Raw genomic sequence first — 21533 nt, forward strand, 5'->3', positions numbered from 1 at the left:
TCAGTGGGTTAAAGCCTCTGCCTTCAGCTCAGGTCATGATCTCAGGGTCCTGGGATGGAGCCCTACATTGGGCTCTCTGCTCAGCGGGGATCCTGCTTCCCTTCCTCTCTCTCTGCCTGCCTCTCTGCCTACTTGTGATCTCTGTCTTTCAAATAAATAAAAATTTTTAAAAATCTTAAAAAAAAAAAAAGAATGTAAGATCAAACAATCACTCTTAGGCCAGTAGATAACCTCATCATATCAGGGACAATAAATCAGTGGTAAAACTCCCAGGGCTAGTTCAAAAATGAAGACTGGCCTGTTGTAGTTCTTCTTTGCAGGATCTTAAACTTCCTTTTTTTTTTTTTTAAGATTTTATTTATTTATTTGACAGAGACACGGTAAGAGAGGGAACACAAGCAGGGAAAGTGGAAGAGGGAGACGTAGGCTTCCCCACTGATGTGGGGCTTGATCCCAGGACTCTGGGATCATGACCTGAGCTGAAGGCAGCTGCTTAACAACTAAGCCACCCAGACACCCCTGGATATTAAACTTCTTTGAGTGCTCAGATACCAGACCAACTGGAGCCAGAGAATTGATGACGCTGACCCTTGCCAGCCAGCGCTTGTGACTTTGACCTGGACTCTATTATCTTTTTTTTTTTTTTTAATTTAAATTCAATTAGCCAACTTAAAGTACATCATTAGTTTCAGATGTTGGACTCTATTCCCTTAAGCTGACCTTTACCCCAAATCCCTGCCTAATTCTTCATTGCACAAACCCTTCCATGAATATGTGTGAGCACTTAACTTATCCCCCACTGTTCGGGAGACACTACTGTGGGAAGTTTCCACCCGATGTTCTCTTTTACATGTTACAAGTAAAACACTTTCTTTTCCTAGATTATGGATTGGTTGTGTCTTTTGTCTCGACACTCACCAAGAGGCAAAACCGGTTTCGGGTAGCAATATCCTGTAGTTCTAAAAATATATAATTGGATTATTTAATTGATTTCTTCTCTGTTTCCCAGATGTCTTGGGCTGGTTTTCAAATATTCTTATCTTTCTCTCCTTTTTGCCTTTTGTCTATACATCCTAGGATATTTCCTTAATTTTTTCTTCTTACCACTGTACTGAGTTTTTCATTTTTGCTATATATTTTTTTAAAGATTTGGGTGGCTCAGTTTTAAAGATTTGGGTGGCTCAGTTGGTTAAGCGGCTGCCTTCGGCTCAGGTCATGATCCCTGCGTCCTGGGATCGAGTTCCACATCGGGCTCCTTGCTCCGCGGGGAGCCTGTGCTCACTCTCTCTCTCTCTCTCTGACAAGTAAATAAATAAAAAAAAATCTTAAAAAAAAAAAAGATTTTGCTACTTATCAGAGAGAGTAAGAGAGAGAGAACACAAGCAGGGGGAGTGGGAGAGGGAGAAGCAGGCTTTCAACTGAGCAGGGAGCCTGATGCGGGGCTCGATCCGAGAGCCCTGGGATCATGACCTGAGCCGAAGGCAGACATGTACCCGACTGAGCCACCCAGATGCCCCCTTGCTATCATATTTTTAATTTACAAGAACTCAGTTTGGTGCTGTGAGTGTTCATTTTTTTAGAGACTCTATTCTGTTTTTTTTCTAATTCTTTTTATTTCTCAAGGGAAATTGATAATAGATTTTTAGAAGTTTTCCTTTCTCTACATACTCTGTTTCTTTGAAGTTTCTTTTTTCCTGTTCTGATTTATGTCAGATCCTTCTCTTAAATTCTGATGACTTTCAGCTATCTGTTCTTATTTAAGAGTGTCAGATTTAGCAAAATGAAACAAAACAGGATACATAGTTAAATTTGAATTTTAGATAAACAATGTTTTGGATCAGTGTATCCTATGCAATATTTAGGACATACTTATGGCATGTAAGTATTCTATACTTTAGTAAAGAATTGTTTATTGTTTACCTGCAATTCCATTTAACTAGGTGTCCTCAATTTTATCTAGCACTCCTAAAAGTAAGATCTTAAATGTGACCCAGACGTTATGTGCAGGTGGGTAGGACTTCACTAGGATAAGTTCACTAAAGGGTTGCTCTAGTTTCATGGAGTACCTGATGGTCTTTGTAGGTCTTTACTCTCCCCAAGGAGGAATATTCCAAACTCCACATTCTGGCTGCCAGTAGTAGAGAAACCACATAAGGAAGAATACTGACCAGCTCAATATTCCTCATATTAAGTTTCATATAGATACTCAATTTCAGTGCAATTTCCCTTTCTAAGGGTGGCCGCTGATTAAATAGAAAACCACAGGCCCAAAATGGCATCACTTAGGATGAGCCCCCAAGTCATTAAACCAAGACTTAATACCTAACCTGTCTGCAGTTCTACCAGACCCCCACACCCAGGAACATAACCTTTAACCAGTCATGGAATTTCCTGATTAACACTAGGAAATTTACTGATAGACCTCATCTGTTCCGCTTAGGAGGGCAACCTTCTCTAAAACAATGGATTCTTTGCTAATAATTTCCTTTTTTCCACTCTCTCCCTACCTTTAACAATCTTTCCCTTTCTGTAGCCCTTTGGACTTCCCTTCTCATTGCTAGATAGGGCGCTGCCTGATTCATGAATCAATTAATAAAGCCAACGGGATCTTTAAAATGTACTTGGCTGAGTTTTTGTTATTTAACACTGCAAAATTTTTGTTAGTCCCCCCATTCAGGGATGGAGCCTAATTCCCCTTCCCTTGAGTCTGGGCTAGCCTTAGTGATTTGCATGACCTATAGGATGTAATGGAAATAACATTCAGGGGCTTCTGAGCCTAGGTGGTAAGAAGCCTACTAACGTCTGCCTGGATCTCTTGGAGCATCCTTTCTGGGAGCCTGAGCCTCCGTGTAGGAAATACGACGACCCCGGAACTGCCACGTGGAGAGAGCATGCTTAGTCAGATGCTCTGGTGGCCTGTGCCAGCTGAGGCCAGCCTCCCAGCTCCCCTTGCCATGATACCAAACATGTGAGTGAAGCCTCCAGACTGACCTCCTTGTCAGCTGAATACCACTAGATGACCTTTGTCGATGTCATGTGGAACAGAGAATTGCCCAACCCAGGAGATCATGAGATACCATAAAATGATGGTTGTTTAAAGTCCCCAAGTTTTGAGGTTCTTTAGGAGGGAGACTTAAGTAACCAGAACAACTTGACTACACCCGGTATGCCCCATTCAGGAGACCCTCTGCTTTATGCCCTCTAGAGGTATGGTTTCAATCTTTTGCCAAAGTGGGAGAGGGGTGGTGGCCGCGGTGTGGTCTTGGGGATTCTAGAGACTTAGACAAAATCCGCTGTTTCTATTCTTAAGTCTATAACCACTTTCAGAAGCACCCTGATGTAGCAAGACCTACATAGTCTGAGAAGTTCTGCCATACTATGTCACTTCTTGACCTGCTTGACCTTGCTTGATCTACTCTGGGCTCAGGAGTCCTCTTTTCTCAGGTCTGCTAGGTCCATGATCTAGGTCTATCTGCTTTCCACCTTCCAAAATCTCGTTCTTTTTCTTCTCTTGTTACCTTGTTCTTGTGAGATTTTTTTTTAAAATCTGCTCTTGTTTTACTTGAAATTCAAGAGAGAGGGGAGGCAAAGGCATGTGTTCATTCTGCTATCTTTAAAGGCTCCTTTGAGAAGTGAGTTGGGGAAAATTGGAGGGGAAGATGAACCATGAGAGCTGGGACTCTGAAAAATAATCTGAGGGTTTTGGAGGGGAGAGGGGTGGGAGGTTGGGTGAGCCTGGTGGTAGGTATTATGGAGGACACGTATTGCATGGAGCATTGGGTGTGGTGCATAAACAATGAATTCTGGAACACTGAAAAGAAATTAAAAAAATAAATACAATTTTTAAAAGGCTCCTTTGAGTCTTTAATTTCAACAATGATAATAATTTTTTTAATACTCTGTCTTAGATAAGTCTCCCTAGAAGCAGAGACCGAGATGGAGATTCTTGTGTAAGTGCTTAACTTTATGGGCTCATTCTTGGGAAACCCTGTACTTGACACGAGCAGAAGAGTGCAAAGAAGCAGCAGAACACAGATGTGGTTTCTATAGAAATTTAGCTCCAGTGCAAGTCCACAGGAGCTCTAGAATAGGAAGGGTATCACAAATTTACTTCTGACCTTTTGTACCCAGAAAGTTAGCTTTGGACTGTGGCTCCTCAACCCCATGTGAAGGCATTTATAGGAGAAAAGGGCAATTGTGAGCTAGGTGTACCTGCCTGGCAAAGGTGATCTTGGCAGAGAGCCTCAGCTCCATTCTCAAACCTTTTATTTATTTTTAGAGTAGCCTAACTGTTACTTTTTTTTTTTAAAGATTTTATTTATTTATTTGACACAGAGAGAGAGATCACAAATAGGCGGGGGGTGGGTGGGAAGCAGGCTTCCTGCTCAGCAGAGAGCCCCATGTGGGGCTGATCCCAGGATCCTGAGATCATGACCTGAGCCAAAGGCAGACGCCCAACCAACTGAGCCACCCAGGCGCCCCTGTTACTTTTTAAGGAATGTAGTAGTCTCTCTAATTACTCTGAGGAAATGAATGATCCTGTTTCATTCTTTTTCATCCTGATTTTGTTTCCTCTAGATTAGTTCATAAACTGAAGCTAGAAACTTTAAGTTATCAAAGCAGAGAAAAGGGGCAGAACGAGGTCTAGAATCTAAACCACTCTGATTTTAAAATCCATGTTCTTAAAAGACTATGTCAAACCTCCTCCTTTTGCTAAATCGTCCTGATTTAACGTTACCTCTCTGACTTTAAGGGTGCAGTCGCCACTTGGATTTTGTTCTATTGGATAGCAAACACACTCCCCCAAGCTACCCACCCTCTGTTAAATAACATCCGAATTTGCAGTAGGCTCAAAGGATTCATTCTGTAAGCACCAAGCACCTACTATGTGCTGACACCAATACTAGGCGTGTGTGCCAGGACGACCTAGGCTTAGTAGGTGCCTTCAAGAGGCCAGCGTCACTCAGGGAGGCAGAAACGAACGCATACAACTGGTCTACACGGCCTGAGCCCGGCTCCCGGGCCGAACCTGGGGGCTACCGACCAGTTCCAAACCCTGGTTATTTACTGGGAAGGAGAGAAGGAGCTGCTCTGCACTCCTATTCCCGAAGGTCTCCTTCCAAAAGAAAGGGAACTCCATTTCCTCAAGGGAGATGGGGAGGTTGCTGGGGCCTTTTGATGGGTATTTGTTTTAATGTGCAGGAGAGAAACAAGTTGCCTTGGTGATTTCACTCCCTACTGCTCTGGCCCAAACGGGGCGAGAGAAAGTGCAGTTTCCCCGGGAGGAAGCTGTGATTCGCAGCGGGACTCCGGCCTCCGCGGCCGCAGGGCACATACTCGCACCTCCAAGAGTGTTGCGGCGCCTGGGAGCCGCAGACCCGGAGAGTCCAAGTGCTCGGAGTCTGCCGAGGGAGGCGCGGGGCTGGGCGGTGCTATCCGGGAGGGCGACGAGACCGCAGAGCCTGGACGGCGGGTCCGGTCCCCGGTGGGGCGCGGGCATGTGCCCGGGGCGCAGCCCCAGGCTTGGGGGCAAGGCTGGTCCCCAGCTGGGCGCCAGGCGCTGCGGTACCGGGCCTGAGCCCCAGGTGCGCTTTGTCCCCACCCCACCCGAAGGATTTTCCGGTCCCGTGTGCAGAGGGACAACCAGGAACTCGGACTCAGTCTCCACCCCGAAGTGGGGCGGGTCTGCCCGGGATAAGACCCGCTGCCCGGCCCCTCTAGGGTGTGATCTGAGCGGCCGCGGGGGACGAGCGCAGCCCCATCTCGGCTCGAGCGGTAAGGGGGGACCCAGGCCGGGGGTCCTGGGCTCGGGGAAGGGGTCGGGGAAGGGGTCGCAGCACCCTCGGGGGGACAGCCCTGTGCCGCGCCCAGGAGGGGGTGCCCGCCGCCGGCCTGCGGGCGGGGCTTGGGCGGCCAAAGGGTGGAGCGGGCGCCGGCGGCCGGGGCAGGCGGGTGTCCCCCTGCACCGTCCAGAAGGAGCAGTTTATACAGCTCAGAATGGAGACGGGTCGGAGACCACAGCGGTTATTTATTGAGTTCATGTGCCAAGAACTGTGCTGGCTTCAGGCATTAACAAGAAATGACTGAGTTAGTACTCCTTGCAGTGGCCTCAGTCTACTACCCGTTTTCTTTTTACTACTTTCTTTTCTCCTCGCGGTTTTCCTAGTTTCTTACCCTTTCCCTCCTCATGTATCTAATGCCCTCAGCAGAATGTCTGGCTGGCGCATGGGAATCTGTTACTCTTTTTTTTTTTTTTTAAAGATTTTATTTATTTATTTGACAGAGAGAGAGAGAGATCGCAAGTAGGCAGAGAGGCAGTCAGAGAGAGAGGAGGAAGCAGGCTCCGTGCTGAGCAGAGAGCCCGTGCGGGGCTCGATCCCAGGACCCCGAGATCATGACCTGAGCCGCAGGCAGAGGCTTAATCCACTGAGCCACCCAGGCGCTCCGGGAATAGTTATTCTTACGAGATCTATGACTTGAGTCTGCCAGGGGCCGTCTCACTCTTTTTTGTCTTGGCTTTGACTAGCAGGAGACTTTGGGGCCAAAGAGGCTTTTGCTTTTCAGCAATCTGGCCCCCTGTAAGTGCTCTCCGCGGGGATGCGCGTTTGTGAGCAGCACTGAGTAACCCACACCTTCCATGACACGTGGGCCTCTGCTTTCTCCAGCTGGCAGTGGAAAGAGTGGATAGGGTCACCCCCTCCAAATTACCCATCCCACCTCCTCCTTACTTTGCAGGTAACACTTCTGATTGCCAAACCCTAGCCCTTTCCATACCAGGGAATTCTCAGAAGACACAGGTGGAGGGGGAAGCAGGAGAGAAGGGAGCAGGAATGAGATGGGTAATCACAGCCACCCAAAACGGGCTTCCTTCCCAGAGTCAGCCCTATCTGGTCAAGGCCAGATCCCTTAGATTCAGCTCAGGCCAGATTTCTGTTGTTTTGGGGGAAACACATACACACACACACACACACAGAGGCACATGACTATTAGATCAAGGGCATATAGGAATTTCCCTCCTAAATATTTTAATATTTGGCTAGGGATCATTTTTCTCTGAAAGCAAGTTAGAGAGTAACATGCACAGTCAAGTCAAATCACACCAGTTCTCAGCATCTGAAGAATGAGCTCCCTGGTCATCCTCATACTTATGGCATTTGGCCCATTTCTTTATGTTTATCCAGTCACTTGTTTTCCCCATCCTGATCTTCTGCTTGTCAGGGAAGCCCAGTCTTCTTCAATAATGAGTGCCAGGCACTGCCAGGGAATAACTGAAGCTTCAGAATAAACCAAGGGCCTGGGGTTGCGGGGGGGTGGGGAGTCACTCTTACCTCGATCTTTGAGATAAAAACAACCAGATATATTTTGGAGTAGAATTCAGAATTTATACGTTTTATTATAAAACAAGAAACTTAAAATATTTGGGAGCTGTGATTTGGCCCAAACCTAGCCCTTGAGGGTTTGCTCTCACTAAAATTAGGGCTACTATGGAGGCCGTTCAGTGGGTGCCACCATGTCCTACCTGGAGGGACTTTGAGTAACAGTCATCCTTGGTTCCTCATTTAATTGTTATTTCAACTTGAGGTAGGGTTCCTAACCTTGTTTTACAGATGAGGTGGGTGAGGGGACACAAATTAATGGCCCTCAATTCTTGAGGGACTTGGCATGTGGACCAGAGAATAAACTTACTCCTTGTGGTGTTGGGCAGAGCTGGGTTGGATGGTGCATTCTGCTGGACGTAAGAGTGTGGCTTTTGAAACCCCTAGGCTGGGTGAACTTGGAGATGGAGAGCTTTCTCAGCAAGAGGTGTTTAGGCAGGGGCATTGTAGCCCCTTTTGGATGGGGCTGTTAAGGGTGGAAGGTTAAACTAAGATGACCTCTAAAGTCATAGCTTCATCACTTCAGGGTGCATCAGAATTCCTCAGGAAGCTCGACAACATGCATATTCTTAATGCCACTTACCCCTGATTCTCATCCAATGTGACAGAATTGGGCCCAGGAAAATGCATATTTAATAGTTTCCCTGGATGATTGTGATTCAGATGTTTCTTGGACCTTGCTTTGAGAAACTAAGCTTTAGAAAGACTTATATGAATATATGCATGCTTGATAAATTGAGTAAAGTATTAACGAAAACATGGGACTTCAAGGAACTTAGGCCTGTCGTTATGCTGTAAATAATATGGTAAAAGCTGACATTGTCCCCATTCTCAAGGACAGCTTTTTATTATGCCCTATCACATGAAATTCCCCCTATAGTTTTACAATGTTTGACACCCCTAGACCAAATAGAGGGTTTAAACCAAAGAGGCTTTGTTTAATTTTAAAACTTAATTGACCCTGAGATGGATTACTATATTAAGAATAATGTACCTAGGAATTTAGGATTTGTAAGGCCTGTTGCTTGTTTTATTGGGAGTAGTTTGTTAGTATTCAGTTGTGTCTGCACTGGACTAAGAGCTTTTGCTACAGGAACCTAAACCATCACCTTTGAAGAATTTTTTTTAAAGGTTCAAGATGTTTGAGGTCAGTAAATTGCCATATTGCTTCTTGGTCCAGATTGCTAGACAAAGAAACCGAGGAAATGTTCTTAGCAGAATGAACCGCAATCAGCTGGAGGGATAAATTGCAGCTATAGGCCAGACTATAATTTGCTCTAGAAAACACCTTCAGCAAACCTCCCCCCCCTCCCCATCATTAATCCTTTAAGGCCTACAGTATGAATGGCCCGACTTACGACAGAGCTGCAGGTCCCAAGAGGGGCCTTTTGTCAGGTCCAGTAGAAAGACCTTCCTGCCCTGTGGATTCATTTCTCTGGGTTAAGGCTCTCATCCCCCCTGTGCTGCCCCCCTATCAGAGGTAACATTAGATTATTACCAGAAACTAACATAGAAGGGCTGGTTTGTGAATGGGAACAAGTTCTCCTGATTTATGTGTACTTGAGTCATCTCCCCTGTAGGAGATCCTTACTAGATACAACCCCGCTGGTATAATCAGTCCCTGGCATCCTCCCTCTCGCTTCTCTCCAGGGAGCATTTAGGAAGGTCTTTTCTGGGTCCTACCTTGCTTCAACTTCTGCTGTCAATGCTTTTGGATGCTATACAAGAATCCATTTGACTCAGTACTTCTCATCCTTGTTAGTTACATACCCTTTTGAGAATCTCAGTAAAGCTATGGATTGTCTCTTGAGAAAAAGAAACACATATTTGACATTATTCATGTAATTTCAAGGGGGTGGACACCTGTCCAAACCCAGTCATGGTACCTAGCAGGTACATAGATGGAATTGCCCTGAAATTTGGTTGTTTGTCAAAATTTTAGAATGGATTTGCCTTTGTTCTAGCAATTTGAATTCTGAATTTATCATAAAGATATACTTGGATATGTGTGTAGAGGCCAGTGTACAAGGATATATATATATATTGCAGCATTGTTTATAGCAACAGATTGGAAACAAACTAAATATCTATCAACAAGGGGTGGTTAAATTATGGAACATCCATTCAGTGCAGTATTGTGCAGCTGTTAAAAAGTGATGCAGGTTGACAGGAACAGATTTGGATGATATCAAAGAATCTTTTAAAAACACTTTTTTAAAAAAAGTAAAATATAGGGGCTCCTGGGTGGCTCAGTGGGTTAAGCCTCTGTCTTCGGCTTAGGTCGTGATCTCAGGATCCTGGGATCGAGCCCCGCATCAGGCTCTCTGCCCAGCAGGGAGCCTGTTTCCCCCTCTTTCTCTGCCTGCTTCTCTGCCTACTTGTGATTTCTCTCTGTCAAATAAATAAAATTTTTTTTTTAAAAAGTAAAATATAAGATTGCATAGTATGCTATTACTTTTTTGGTAAGAATGATGGAGACTATCATCTATATGCTTGTTAATGCATTAAATATTTCTGATAGTGTGCACAGGAAACTTATCACAGTGGTTGCCAAAACAAGGTGGGGGGGGCAAAGTTCATCCAGATTTATCACTTTATACCATTTTGTATTATTTGAATTTTTTAAATCATATTCACATATTATCAATTTTTAAAACATAGAGTTACAGATATCACCTACCCATTTGAAGAGGGAGAATGAAGTAGAAATGGAAAATAAATATATATTATCAGATTTTCCAACCTCAAAATTAATACATGATCATATATTTTCTTATTTGTATGCAAAGAGCCAATACGCAATGATGCTTCGGTCTCCAGTGAGCTATACTAGCAATTGCTCGTTTCTCATACATTTCAATTGGGCTGATTTTTCATTTGGCTATACTCCAGCTAGTTCCAAAAAGAATGTAAGGTGCTTTGAACTGCCTGGTGGAGAAAGCCCTGAATTTACTTGGTCTGATCAGTTCCGTATGTTTTTTTAGCTACAGAAGCAGAGACAGGAGTAGATGGGATAAGTCCCAGCCTGTAGACTAGATAGACTTGTTAGGGCAAGACCCTTGGTCAAAGTCCAAGCGGTGCTATCAGATCTTGGGCACTGAGGGTCCTGGCCTTGGCTTCAGAGGTAGACTATGTCTTAGTCGGTGAGGCCCCTGCTTCTTCCTGTTGGAGGGTCCATGTCATAAATGTGAATAGCTAATGTTCGCTGGTGTTTCCTAGGAGCCTGGCCCTGTGCCAAACAACTGGCATGTTATTTACTAAATTTTCATCCATAATACATGGGTGCTCCCATTATCATCCCCATTGAGTAAGTGAGGAAACTGAGGCACAAACGGGTTCAGTAATTTGCTGGAGGTCACATGCTACATGCAAATGGTAGAGTTAGGATTTGAGTTTGGCAGTCTGGTTCAACTTTCTGTGCTCTACCACCCTGTTGTCCTACATAGTGCAGTAAGAACGGGGAATCGGCGGGCCCCTGGGTGTCTCAGTCAGTTAAGCATCTGCCTTGGCTCAGGTCATGATCCCAGGGTCCTGGGATTGAGCCCTGTGCCGGGCTCCCTGCTCAGCGGGAAGCCTGCTTCTCCGTCTTCCACTCCCCCTGCTTGTGTTCCCTCTCTCGCTGTATCTCTCGTCAAATAAAGAAATAAATAAAATCTTAAAAAAGAAAAAAAAATAATGGGGAATCGGCCTGAAAAGGCAGGGCTGGGAGTTTAAGCCGGCTGTGGGGCTGGACTCTTTCAGCGGGGGAGAGGTAGAAACCTGTGTCCGTACCACTTGTCTGAGATGAACTTGATGCTGACCTGGGTCATTCTAAATATCCAGGGGGTCCCATGTGGTAAGTGAGTGAGGAGTGTAGCAGATATGAACCAAGACAATGTGCTGCTCTTGATTCCGGGGGGCCAAGCCAGGTGGTAGCAAGACTTGGGGCAGCATTTAAAGGCAGGGGAGACAGCCCAGCCCTTTGGGGAAGAGGCTTCAGGTACAAGGCAGGATGTCAGCAGCTCCTGCCCAACGAATACAGGGCCACCCATCTATCATATAATGTGACAGGCCCTAGAGATTCGAAGGTAAAACACAGACCCTCTCTTTAGGGAGGTAAACAAGCAGATCGATAATTCAAAACTCATAGGACTGTATGATAAATGATTTGGTGCACTTTGCACAGACCGCAGAACAATAGAGGTGTGCCTAACTCTGTCATGGGCGGTCAGAGAAGGCTTCTTGGAGGTGGGAGAGGAGAGATTTATGTACAGGCACAGGGATGACAAAGGAAGGCTGTTATCCACTGGAAGTATGGCCTGTTGATGAGAGCAGGGCTAGTTCCAGATGGGAGAGTGGGAGGGCCCTCAGAAATTAAGGTCATTCTGTAGGCCTGTGGGGGGCAGGACCAACCAGTCTTGGGGGACAGGTCCTGGAGGGTCCACAGTCAGAACTACTGTCCCATATAATAAATCCTCATTTTCCTTTGCATCTGTTCTGCTGCTTAGCGCATTTCTCTAACGCATGTTTTGTTTTAATAAAATAGAAGTGCTGGGTGCCAGGAAGGAAATCAAGGCAGAGACTGAGCCTTGGAGAAACAAGACTCCCTATTTCCCTGTCCTACACGTGGCCAACCCTTCAAGGTTCGGTGTGGACACAGTCTCCTTCCCCATTTGACTTAATCTGAGTGAGGGGCCTCTCCAGTATGGATACTCCTCTTTCCCTGTGATTCTCCCATCACAGGAATGTTCACACCTTACTGTGTCTGATATTCAGCCTGGGTCGCCCCCTCAGCTCTCAGCTCCTCTGAGGGCAGGAACTACACAGCCCCCATCCCCTGGCCTAGCACAGAGGGTGTGTGGCACTGTGTGTGCTGAATGAATGTATGATTTCCCATGGCCTGGAAAATTGAGTCCAGTGTCCAAGCTCAACCTGTCACAAAATGACCCATTTGTGAAAATCACCTTTCCAGAATTTTGTCTCCTACCACTCTCTTCCAGGTCTAAGGCTCCAGCCCCACTCCAAACAAACTGTTTTCCAAATCATAGCTGAAGCTTCATTTTTACTGTTCCTCTCCCTGCCAGCAAACCCTTTCACTCTTGCAATCTGTCATTGGAAGCCTAAGTCAAACGAGAACATTTGACTAGGGATGGGGCGGGGTGGGGAGATGGGCTCAGTCTCTCGTCTCCCACCATGCAACTCTTGACAATAGTTAGCACCTGCTGCTTTGTCTTTGGATCGGCTGTTTGTCTTACTAGCTTACAGAGCTCCTTGATAGCAAGATACTGTTTCCTCCATCTTTGTTTCTGTCACAATGCCTGGTACCTGATGAGGCAAAATCAATATTTAAGGAAGAACTATGAGTAGGTCTGTACACCTGGTGAGCTGCAGTTTTGGAGCTGGGGTCTCATGCAGGGACCACCTGTGTGAGAACCAGGGCCCAGAACAGGATGTGAGGGGGATCACCTGGGGTGCTTATTGAAAATGGATTCAATAAGGTCTTTGGGCCCTATCCGAGATTTACTGATTCAAGTTCTTGAGTACAGCATCCCTAAAATCTGTATGTCTAAACACTCCTCGGGTGCTTTTGCTGCACACTAAAATTTGAGAACTTTTCCTAGGTATCATGTTAGGTGTCTTACAGTCTATATTATAATTAGGATCCTTTTGAAGCATAGCTCCAGACACGGTGTCCTGATATCATCCAAGGCCAGAAGAAAGAAGGAAGCCTAATCTCTGTCTTTTTAATCTGGAAGAAGTCTTTCTCTGAAGCCTCTTGGTAGGCTTGTTCTTATTTCTCCTTGGCCTGAAGTGGGTCACTTGGCCACTTGAAAACCATTTGTTGCCATTGGAATGGGGTTGCCTTGGACCAGTCATTTCTTCCTGGGATGAGTCTTATGTTCCTGGTTTTCCAAACCACAAAAACTCAGTGAAAGTTCTCTTAATGAGAAAGGAAGGTATGATGGTGATTGACATTATTAGTGATCCTCTCAGAAATCCTGCACAATAGTCACTACTATGTCACTGTTATGTCAGAATAGAGTAGCTGTGTTAGGTGGGGTTAAATCTGGAGGGCAGAGCAGAGACTGGAATTTCGCTTATGTTCTGGATTCCCAGCCTGCTCTGTCCAGCATGGAATGATCTCCATTACAGCCTCTGCTAGCATGTGGGAAGAGAATTGAATTCAGAGTTTCACAGATATCATAAAATAACAGGTCAGGTTTGCCAGGAGAAATGCACGTTTGCAGTGAATGGTTTCAAGAACTCTATTTAAATAATCTTTGACAAACACATTTCCTGACTCATATTTATACAAATATTTTAAAAAGTGTTAATTATGACTCTTCCCATTAATATAATTTTTCCTGTTTTTTACCTGCATTCCCTTATACTCACTTGATGTATGATCAGGAATGGGAATCTACACTTAGGAATGACCATGGAGCGTTCTGAGAACCTTTTTGAGCATCAGTAGTTAGAATCTAGAATCATTACTGTAGAGCAGTAGTTCTCAAATTTGAGAACGCATCAGAATCACCTGGTGGGCAGGGCGCCTAGGTGGCTTGGTGGGTTAAGCCTCTGACCTGCTCAGGTCATGGTCTCAGGGTCCTGGGATCAAGCCCCGCATCAGGCTCTCTGCTCAGCGGGGAGCCTGCTTCCCCCTGCCTCTCTGCCTACTTGTGATCTCTGTCTGTCAAATAAATAAATAAAATCTTAAAAACAACAACAACAACAAAAATCACCTGGTGGGCTTCTTACAAACCAAATTGCCGGACCCTACCCTCAGAGTTTTGTAGGTGTGGTGTTGGGCCCAAGACTGTGCACTTTTAACAAGTTCCCAGTTTCTAATGACGTTGTCTGGAAACCACACCTTCATAAACACTGAGTTGTATGAACTTCTTTTAGGTTGAAATACTGGTCTGCTGTTTATTGAAAAGATAAACGTAATTGTGTCCTTGGCATATTCTACTCTTTCCAGGTTCTCTTGAGCTCCCTATTAGAGCTGCCCTGGGGCCTCCCAGAGGAGGAGACTGGATTCCCTGTGTTTTCTGTGCTTTGGTGAATCTGTGGAAGGGTTATTCCTTGGAGCTGAGAGGGTGGAGTGACAGCCACACTCCCTCCCTCCGGGCCAGTCATGGTTGTAAAATTACTGAGACACACAAGTTGAAATATGATACGGTTCCACATATGACATATCTACTAACCAGATTCAGAGACAAGAAGTAGAATAATGGTTAGCAGGGACTGAAGTAAGGGAGAAATGGGGAGTTATTATTGAATGGGTACAGAGTTTCTGTTTGGGATGATGGAAGAGTTCTGGAAATGGATAGTGGGGATGGTTGCATGACATGGTGAATGTAATTAATACCACTGAATTGGGGCACCTGGGTAGCTTAGTGAGTTGAATGTCCAGCTTTTTGTTTCAGTTCTGGTCATGGTCTCGGGGTCTCGGGGTCATGGGATCAAGCCCTACATTGGACTCCCTGCTTAACAGGGAGTCTGCTTTTCTCCCTCTGTCTCCAACCCTCCCACTCATGCTCTCTCTCTTCAATAAATAAATAAATCTTTAAGAAAAATACCACTGAGGGTCACCTGGCTGGCTCAGTGGGTTAAGCCTCTGCCTTCGGCTCAGGTCATGATCCCAGGGTCCTGGGATCAAGCCCTGCATCAGGCTCTCTGCTCATCGGGGAGCCTGCATCCTCCTCTCACTTCCTCCTCTCGCTGCCTGCCTCTCTGCCTACTTGTGATCTCTGTCAAATAAATAAAATCTTAAAAAAAAAAAAAAGTGTTTCTCCTCTTTAAAAAAAAAAAGAAAGAAAGAAAAATACCACTGAATTATACACTTAAAACTGGTTAAAATGGTAAACTTTGTTATGTTTATTTTATCAAAATTTGAAAAAAATCTTGCTTTCTTTACTATTCTGTCTCCCAGTAGTTTGCTGGAGCGTCCTCCTATCAGCCTATTAGAAGTGATTATTAGGGGACCTGGGTGGCTCAGTGGGTTAAGCGTCTGCCTTTGGCTCAGGTCATGATCCCAGCGTCCTGGGATCGAGCCCCACGTCAGGCTCTCTGCTCAGGGGGGAGCCTGCTTCCTCCCCTCTCTCTCTGCCTGCCTCTCTGCCTGCTTGTGATCTCTCTTTCTCTGTCAAATAAATAAATAAAATATTTAAAAAAAAAAAAAAGTTTTTATTACGGATATTTCCCAACATACACCCAAGTGAGAGAATAGTAAAATGGACCTCTGTGTTTATTCATCACCCAGCTCAACAGTTACCAATATTTCACCAAAAAAGAAACCTTCCAACTATTTAAATAATAAGAGGGAGGAATACAAAGGAAAAGATGGCCAGATATGATTGAAACTTTTTCTTCCAAATTTTGGCTTTCTTGAGTTAAAAGGATAGTATTAAATTGGGAAAATACCTAATTTTAGACATAAAATATTAAATTTTATAACATAGGAAAATTTCTGTAAATTTTAGTAAAGCACCAAGATGCTAAAAATAGGTGAAAAATTATCTAAAATAGAAACAGATAATACACAAAGAAGAAAAGGAGTCGAAAAAAAGGAGTCAGTGTTCCTACTACTGATTTAAAAAAGCAAGTTAAATCAATAATAAGATTTAGTATTGTACTCAAATGTTACGTTATAAAGAAATAAAGCAAGCAAGCTTATGGCTAGTGGGGGTTTGGATGTCCTTGTAAATTTGGAGGACAACTGGAAATATTCATAAGTATCAGATATCACAAGAAATACGTCAAAAAGAAGAATAAAATATCTTGCAAAGCTAAATATAAAGATTGTAGCCATGGTTTTAAAACCTGAACAACCAATAGTGGGGACATTGAATAAATTACAAGATATCAATATAATGGAAGAGTATAATTTTAGTACAGTGACCCATATGGTGATTGTGTGCAGTATGAAAAATTAAGAGGAAAGAGTAGAACACGATATCATATACATACTGTGATTACAATTAATCACAGTTGTAATTGTGATTATGTATAATACAATTAATACAATATTGGCACAAATAGAAATAATAATAGATGGTAAGTTTACATTGTTTTAAAATGTCCTTCTCAGTGCTTAAAGTTGATTAAATAATTTACAAAATAAAAGGAAAGGGAAATAGGGGATTGCTTAAGGCCTCACAGTCTCTACAGTTTTCTGAAAGTTAATCTTTTCCATTCATTGGCAGTGGAAAGGTCCATAATTTTCAGCATTGCAATGGAAAATTTTACTTCTATCTGTATTCTGGTGGGTTTATGAAACAAGTTTATCAGCTCACCCAGGCAATTTAATAACAGCTGGAGGGCAGGAGAGGTTAACAGTTACAGGTAAAAGTACCACTAACTGCCTTATATTGTTACCCACCATAAAATCCTGAGGTTGCTAAAACAGAAATAAAAGTACAATCAATAAACCAAATAATACATTTTACTATATAAGTTATATTAAATTCTCATCTAATTTAAATTTACCAGATTTAAACTTTCTGTTGCTATATTCTGTTGCTAAAACAGAAATAAAATTATAATAAATAAACCAGATAAATTTTCTGTCATGTACATTTATTATCTTTACTATTCAGAAATAAAGGTTATTTTTAAAAAGCTAGCCAGTGTTTTCTGTTTTATCCTTCCTGTGATATTTCCCAAGGTGGTAATAGTAAATTTTTTATGATCTCTGCAGATAGTCTCCATTTCTTTTAGAAGGATTCCTGGATGGAGGATTCTATTTTTTATGAAAACAAAAAACCCCACAAAAACAATTCAGTTGAAACCAAACAATAGTGAAAAGAAAGATATTTAGATATGAGTTGGTGAGCCCTCTTAAATACATATGTATGTTTTACAAATCTAAAATGTCTTGCCTCTTTTTTTCTTTTTTTTTTTTTTTAAGATTTTATTTATTTATTTGACAGACAGAGATCACAAGTAGGCAGAGAGGCAGGCAGAGAGAGAGAGGAGGAAGCAGGCTCTCCGCTGAGCAGAGAGCCCGATGCAGGACTCGATCCCAGGACCCTGAGATCATGACCCGAGACAAGGCAGAGGCTGAACCCACTGAGCCACCCAGGCGCCCCATTGCCTCTTGATTAAATAAAGGGAGGGGAAGGATGGATCATAGAAAATTAACCTGGGCCTGATATGCTGAGTACAAAATATTTAAGCCAAACTTATTAGTCTCAAAGGATTTCTTGATGTTATTACACTAGTCATTTCCCCCTTCCTATTAACTAATTACTTTTTAAAGATTTTATTTATTTATCTATTTAGGAGAGAGGGAGCACCAGCACAGGAAGGGACAGAGGGAGAAGGACAAGCAGACTCCCCACTGAGTAGGGACCTTGACCCAGGGCTCCATCCCAGGACCCTGAAATCATGACCTGAGCCTAAGGCAGACCATTAACTGAGTGAGCCACCCAGGGGCCCCTCCCACCAATTTAGGTAAGTGTTATTTTGCCAAATAGTGAGGGTGCCCCTTAGTTCCCTGAACTTTCTTTTGAGCAATTACGTGGATTATTTCCAGGAATAGGCCATCCCTTTAAATATTCTGAGGCCTAATTCCTTTTCTCTTCTTCTCTATAGCATTTTGTCCTAGGCCACATTTTGTGTTTTTCTTTCTTTTTTTTTTTAACACATGGGGAAATGAAAGCACTAAGAAGATGAGCAAGTTTTTTTTTTTTTTTTTTTTTTGTGGGATTTAAAAGTAATCATCTGGTCGTTCACGTGAAGTGTTTAGAACAGTATCTGACACATAGTACAATAAGGATTCAGCAATAGCTGTAATCATTATTATTAAACAAGGCCAAGTGTGTCTAGAGCAGTGGTATGCAGTAGAAGGACAGAGCAAGGCACAAATGTAAGTCTGAATTATCTAGTAGTCACATTGTAAAAAGTTAAAAGAGACGGGTGAAATGAGATTTAATAATATAGATTATTTTACATTTTACCCAGTAGATCTAAAGTATTATCATTTCAAAGTCTAGTCAATAGAAAAAAATATTGGGATGTTTTACAGTCTTCTTTTCATACTAAGTCCTAACAGTCTGGTGTGAATATTATATACTGACAGAACATCTGAATCTGAATGCTAAATTTCCATCAGAAATATTTGGTCTGTATTTAATTTCACATAATTTAATTTTCATGTAGATTCATATACCCAAATCATTTTAAACATATTTAGAAGTTTTCTAGTATCTGAATGGAATGCCAAAAAATAATTTTCCTTTTAATATTTGCATCCACATTGGAAAAAATGGCTCATCTCTTTTAGAATCCATGATTTGACTTTGAAACTAAAAGCGTAACACTTTTTTTTTATTAACATATAATGTATTATTAGCCCCAGGGGTACAGGTCTGTGCATCGCCAGGTTTACATACTTCACAGCACTCACCATAGTACGTACCATCCCCAACATCCATAATCTAACCACCCTCTCCCTACCTCTCTCCCCCCGGCCACCCTCAGTTTGTTTTGTGAGATTAAGGGTCTCTTATGGTTTGTCTCCCTCCTGATCCTATCTTGTTTCACTTATTCTTTTCCTACCCCCCAAACCCCCCACTGTGCATCTCTACTTCATCATATCAGGGAGATCATATGATAGTTGTCTTTCTCCTGATTGACTTATTTCTCTAAGCATAATACCCTCTAGTTCCATCTATGCCCTTGCAAATGGCAAGATTTCATTTCTTTTGATGGCTGCATAGTATTCCATTGTATATATATACTATCTCTTCTTTATCCATTCATCTGTTGATGGACATCTAGGTTCTTTTCATAGTTTGGCTATTGTGGACATTGCTGCTATAAACATTCGGGTGTACGTGCCCCTTCGGATCACTACATTTGTATCTTTAGGGTAAATACCCAGTAGTGCGATTGCTGGGTCGTAGGGTAGCTCTATTTTCAACTTCTGGAGGAACCTCATGCTGTTTTCCAGAGTGGTTGCACCAGCTTGCATTCCCACCAGCAGTGTAGGAGGGTTCCCCTTTCTCTGCATCCTCGCCAGCATCTGTCATTTCCTGACTTGTTCATTTTAGCCATTCTGGCTGGTGTGAGGTGGTATCTCATTGTGGTTTTTATTTGTATTTCCCTGATGCCGAGTGATGTGGAGCACTTTTTCACGTGTCTGTTGGCCATCTGGATGTCTTCTTTGCAGAAATGTCTGTTCATGTCCTCTGCCCATTTCTTGATTGGATTATTTGTTCTTTGGGTGTTGAGTTTGATAAGTTCTTTATAGATTTTGGATACTAGCCCGTTATCTGATAGGTCATTTGCAAATACCTTCTTCCATTCTGTCAGTTGTCTTTTGGTTTTGTTAACTGTTTCTTTTGCTGTGCAAAAGCTTTTGATCTTGATGAAGTCCCAATAGTTCATTTTTGCCCTTGCTTCCCTTGCCTTTGGCGATGTTCCTAGGAAGACGTTGCGGAGGCTGAGGTGGAAGAGGTTTCTGCCTGTGCTCTCAAGGATTTTGATGGGTTCCTTTCTCACATTGAGGTCCTTCATCCATTTTGAGTCTATTTTCATGTGTGGTGTAAGGAAATGGTCCAGTTTCACTTTTCTGCATGTGGCTGTCCAATTTTCCCAACACCATTTGTTGAAGAGACTGTCTTTATTCCATTGGACATTGTTTCCTGAAAAGCATTACACTTTTAAAGCTGCTTTTGTTGGGGAGCCTGGGTGGCCCAGTGGGTTAAGTGTCTGCGTTTAGCTCACGTCATGATCCCAGGGTTCTGGGATCAACCCCCCCTACCTCCCTGTGCAGGGAGCCCACTTCTCCCTCTCCTCCTGCCTGCTGCTCTCCCTGCTTATGCTCTCTTTCTCTGTCTCTCTTTCTGCCAGTTCAGTCTCCTTTTTTTTTTTTAACTGTGCAGCTTATCATGCCTCTGCCTCTCCACTCAATTCTACCTCCCTCACATGCCTTGGTTTTAAATTTTATTTTATTTTTTTTTAAAGATTTTATTTATTTATTTGACAGACAAAGATCACAAGCAGGCAGAGAGGCAGGCAGAGACAGAGGGAAGCAGGCTCCCCGCTGAGCAGAGAACCTGATGCGGGGCTCGATCCCAGGACCCTGGGATCATGACCTGAGCCAAAGGCAGAGGCTTTAACCCACTGAGCCACCCAGGCGCCCCTGGTTTTAAATTTTAAAATGTGTCTATACTTTTTTTTTTTTTGTCGTCATTAGTTCATGTTTTTTATTAACCCACATACAGTTACTTGTCTTCAGGTTTGTTGAAGCAATAGGTCAGACATTTGCCACAATAATGTCTGTCAAAGTAGCTAGCCATAAACACTTCAGCGCCATATTCATCCAAAGGGCGCTCCTGAGGAACACAACGATTTTGCCATTCTTCTCCGCCTTACAGTATTTCAAGACAGCCAGCTTAACCTTCTTCCTCTTACGCTTATCCTTCTTGGGAGTGGTGTAAGATTTCTTCTGTTTCTAGCACTACCAGGAAGTCTCAACACAGTTTCAGAATGTTGTAGTCAGGGGTGCCTGGGTGGCTCAGTCGTTAAACCTTCAGCTCAGGTCATGATCCCAGGGTCTTGGGATCGAGCCCCACATGGGGCTCCCTGCTCAGTGGGGAGCCTGCTTCTCCCTCACCCTCTAACCCCTACTTGTCCTTTAGCTCTCGCTGTCTCTCTGTCAAATAAATAAATAAAATCTTTAAAAAAAAAAAAAAGGATGTTGTAGTCAGACAGAGTACATTCCAGTTACTTGCCTGTGAAGGTCAGTCTCTGGTGATCAGGAGGAATCCCTTCCTTATCCTTGATCTTGGCCTTTACATTTTCTATTGTAGTTGAGGTTTCAACCTGGAGAATGATGGTCTTCTCCATAAGGGCTTTCACAAAACTCTGTACCTTGGCAGCTGTTCCACCTGAGTTGGAGGAAAAGGAAGAGAAGGGGCAGACCTGGGGACACAGGAGAGGGTGTCGGGTAGGCTGCTGGCTGGAGAGGTGCCAAAGAGCACACACTCCCATACTTACTGTTTTTAACTAAAAAATAATTTGTTATAATTGAAGTAAGAAGAATTTAAATCTTTTTATAAGATTTTATTTATTTATTTCACAGAGAGAGAGAGAGCACACAAGCAAGGAGAGCGGCAGGCAGAGGGAGAGGGAGATACAGACTCCCCATGGAGCAGGGAGCCTGCTACA

At 43.4% G+C, this 21533-nt stretch overlaps 1 protein-coding gene across 1 annotated transcript in view; it reads left to right on the forward strand.

The window, feature by feature from the left end:
• Nucleotides 1-5331: 5331 nt before the first annotated feature.
• Nucleotides 5332-21533, forward strand: part of ANXA4 (annexin A4) — a 75011-nt gene continuing 58809 nt past the window's right edge. Inside the window, exon 1 of the mRNA XM_080814841.1 lies at nt 5332-5775. The gene's annotated coding sequence lies outside the window, so the exon portion shown is untranslated. The remainder of the gene's footprint in view (nt 5776-21533) is intronic.

Source organism: Martes martes (genome assembly GCF_963455335.1).
Source record: "Martes martes genome assembly, chromosome: 9".
Lineage (NCBI taxonomy): Eukaryota > Metazoa > Chordata > Mammalia > Carnivora > Mustelidae > Martes > Martes martes.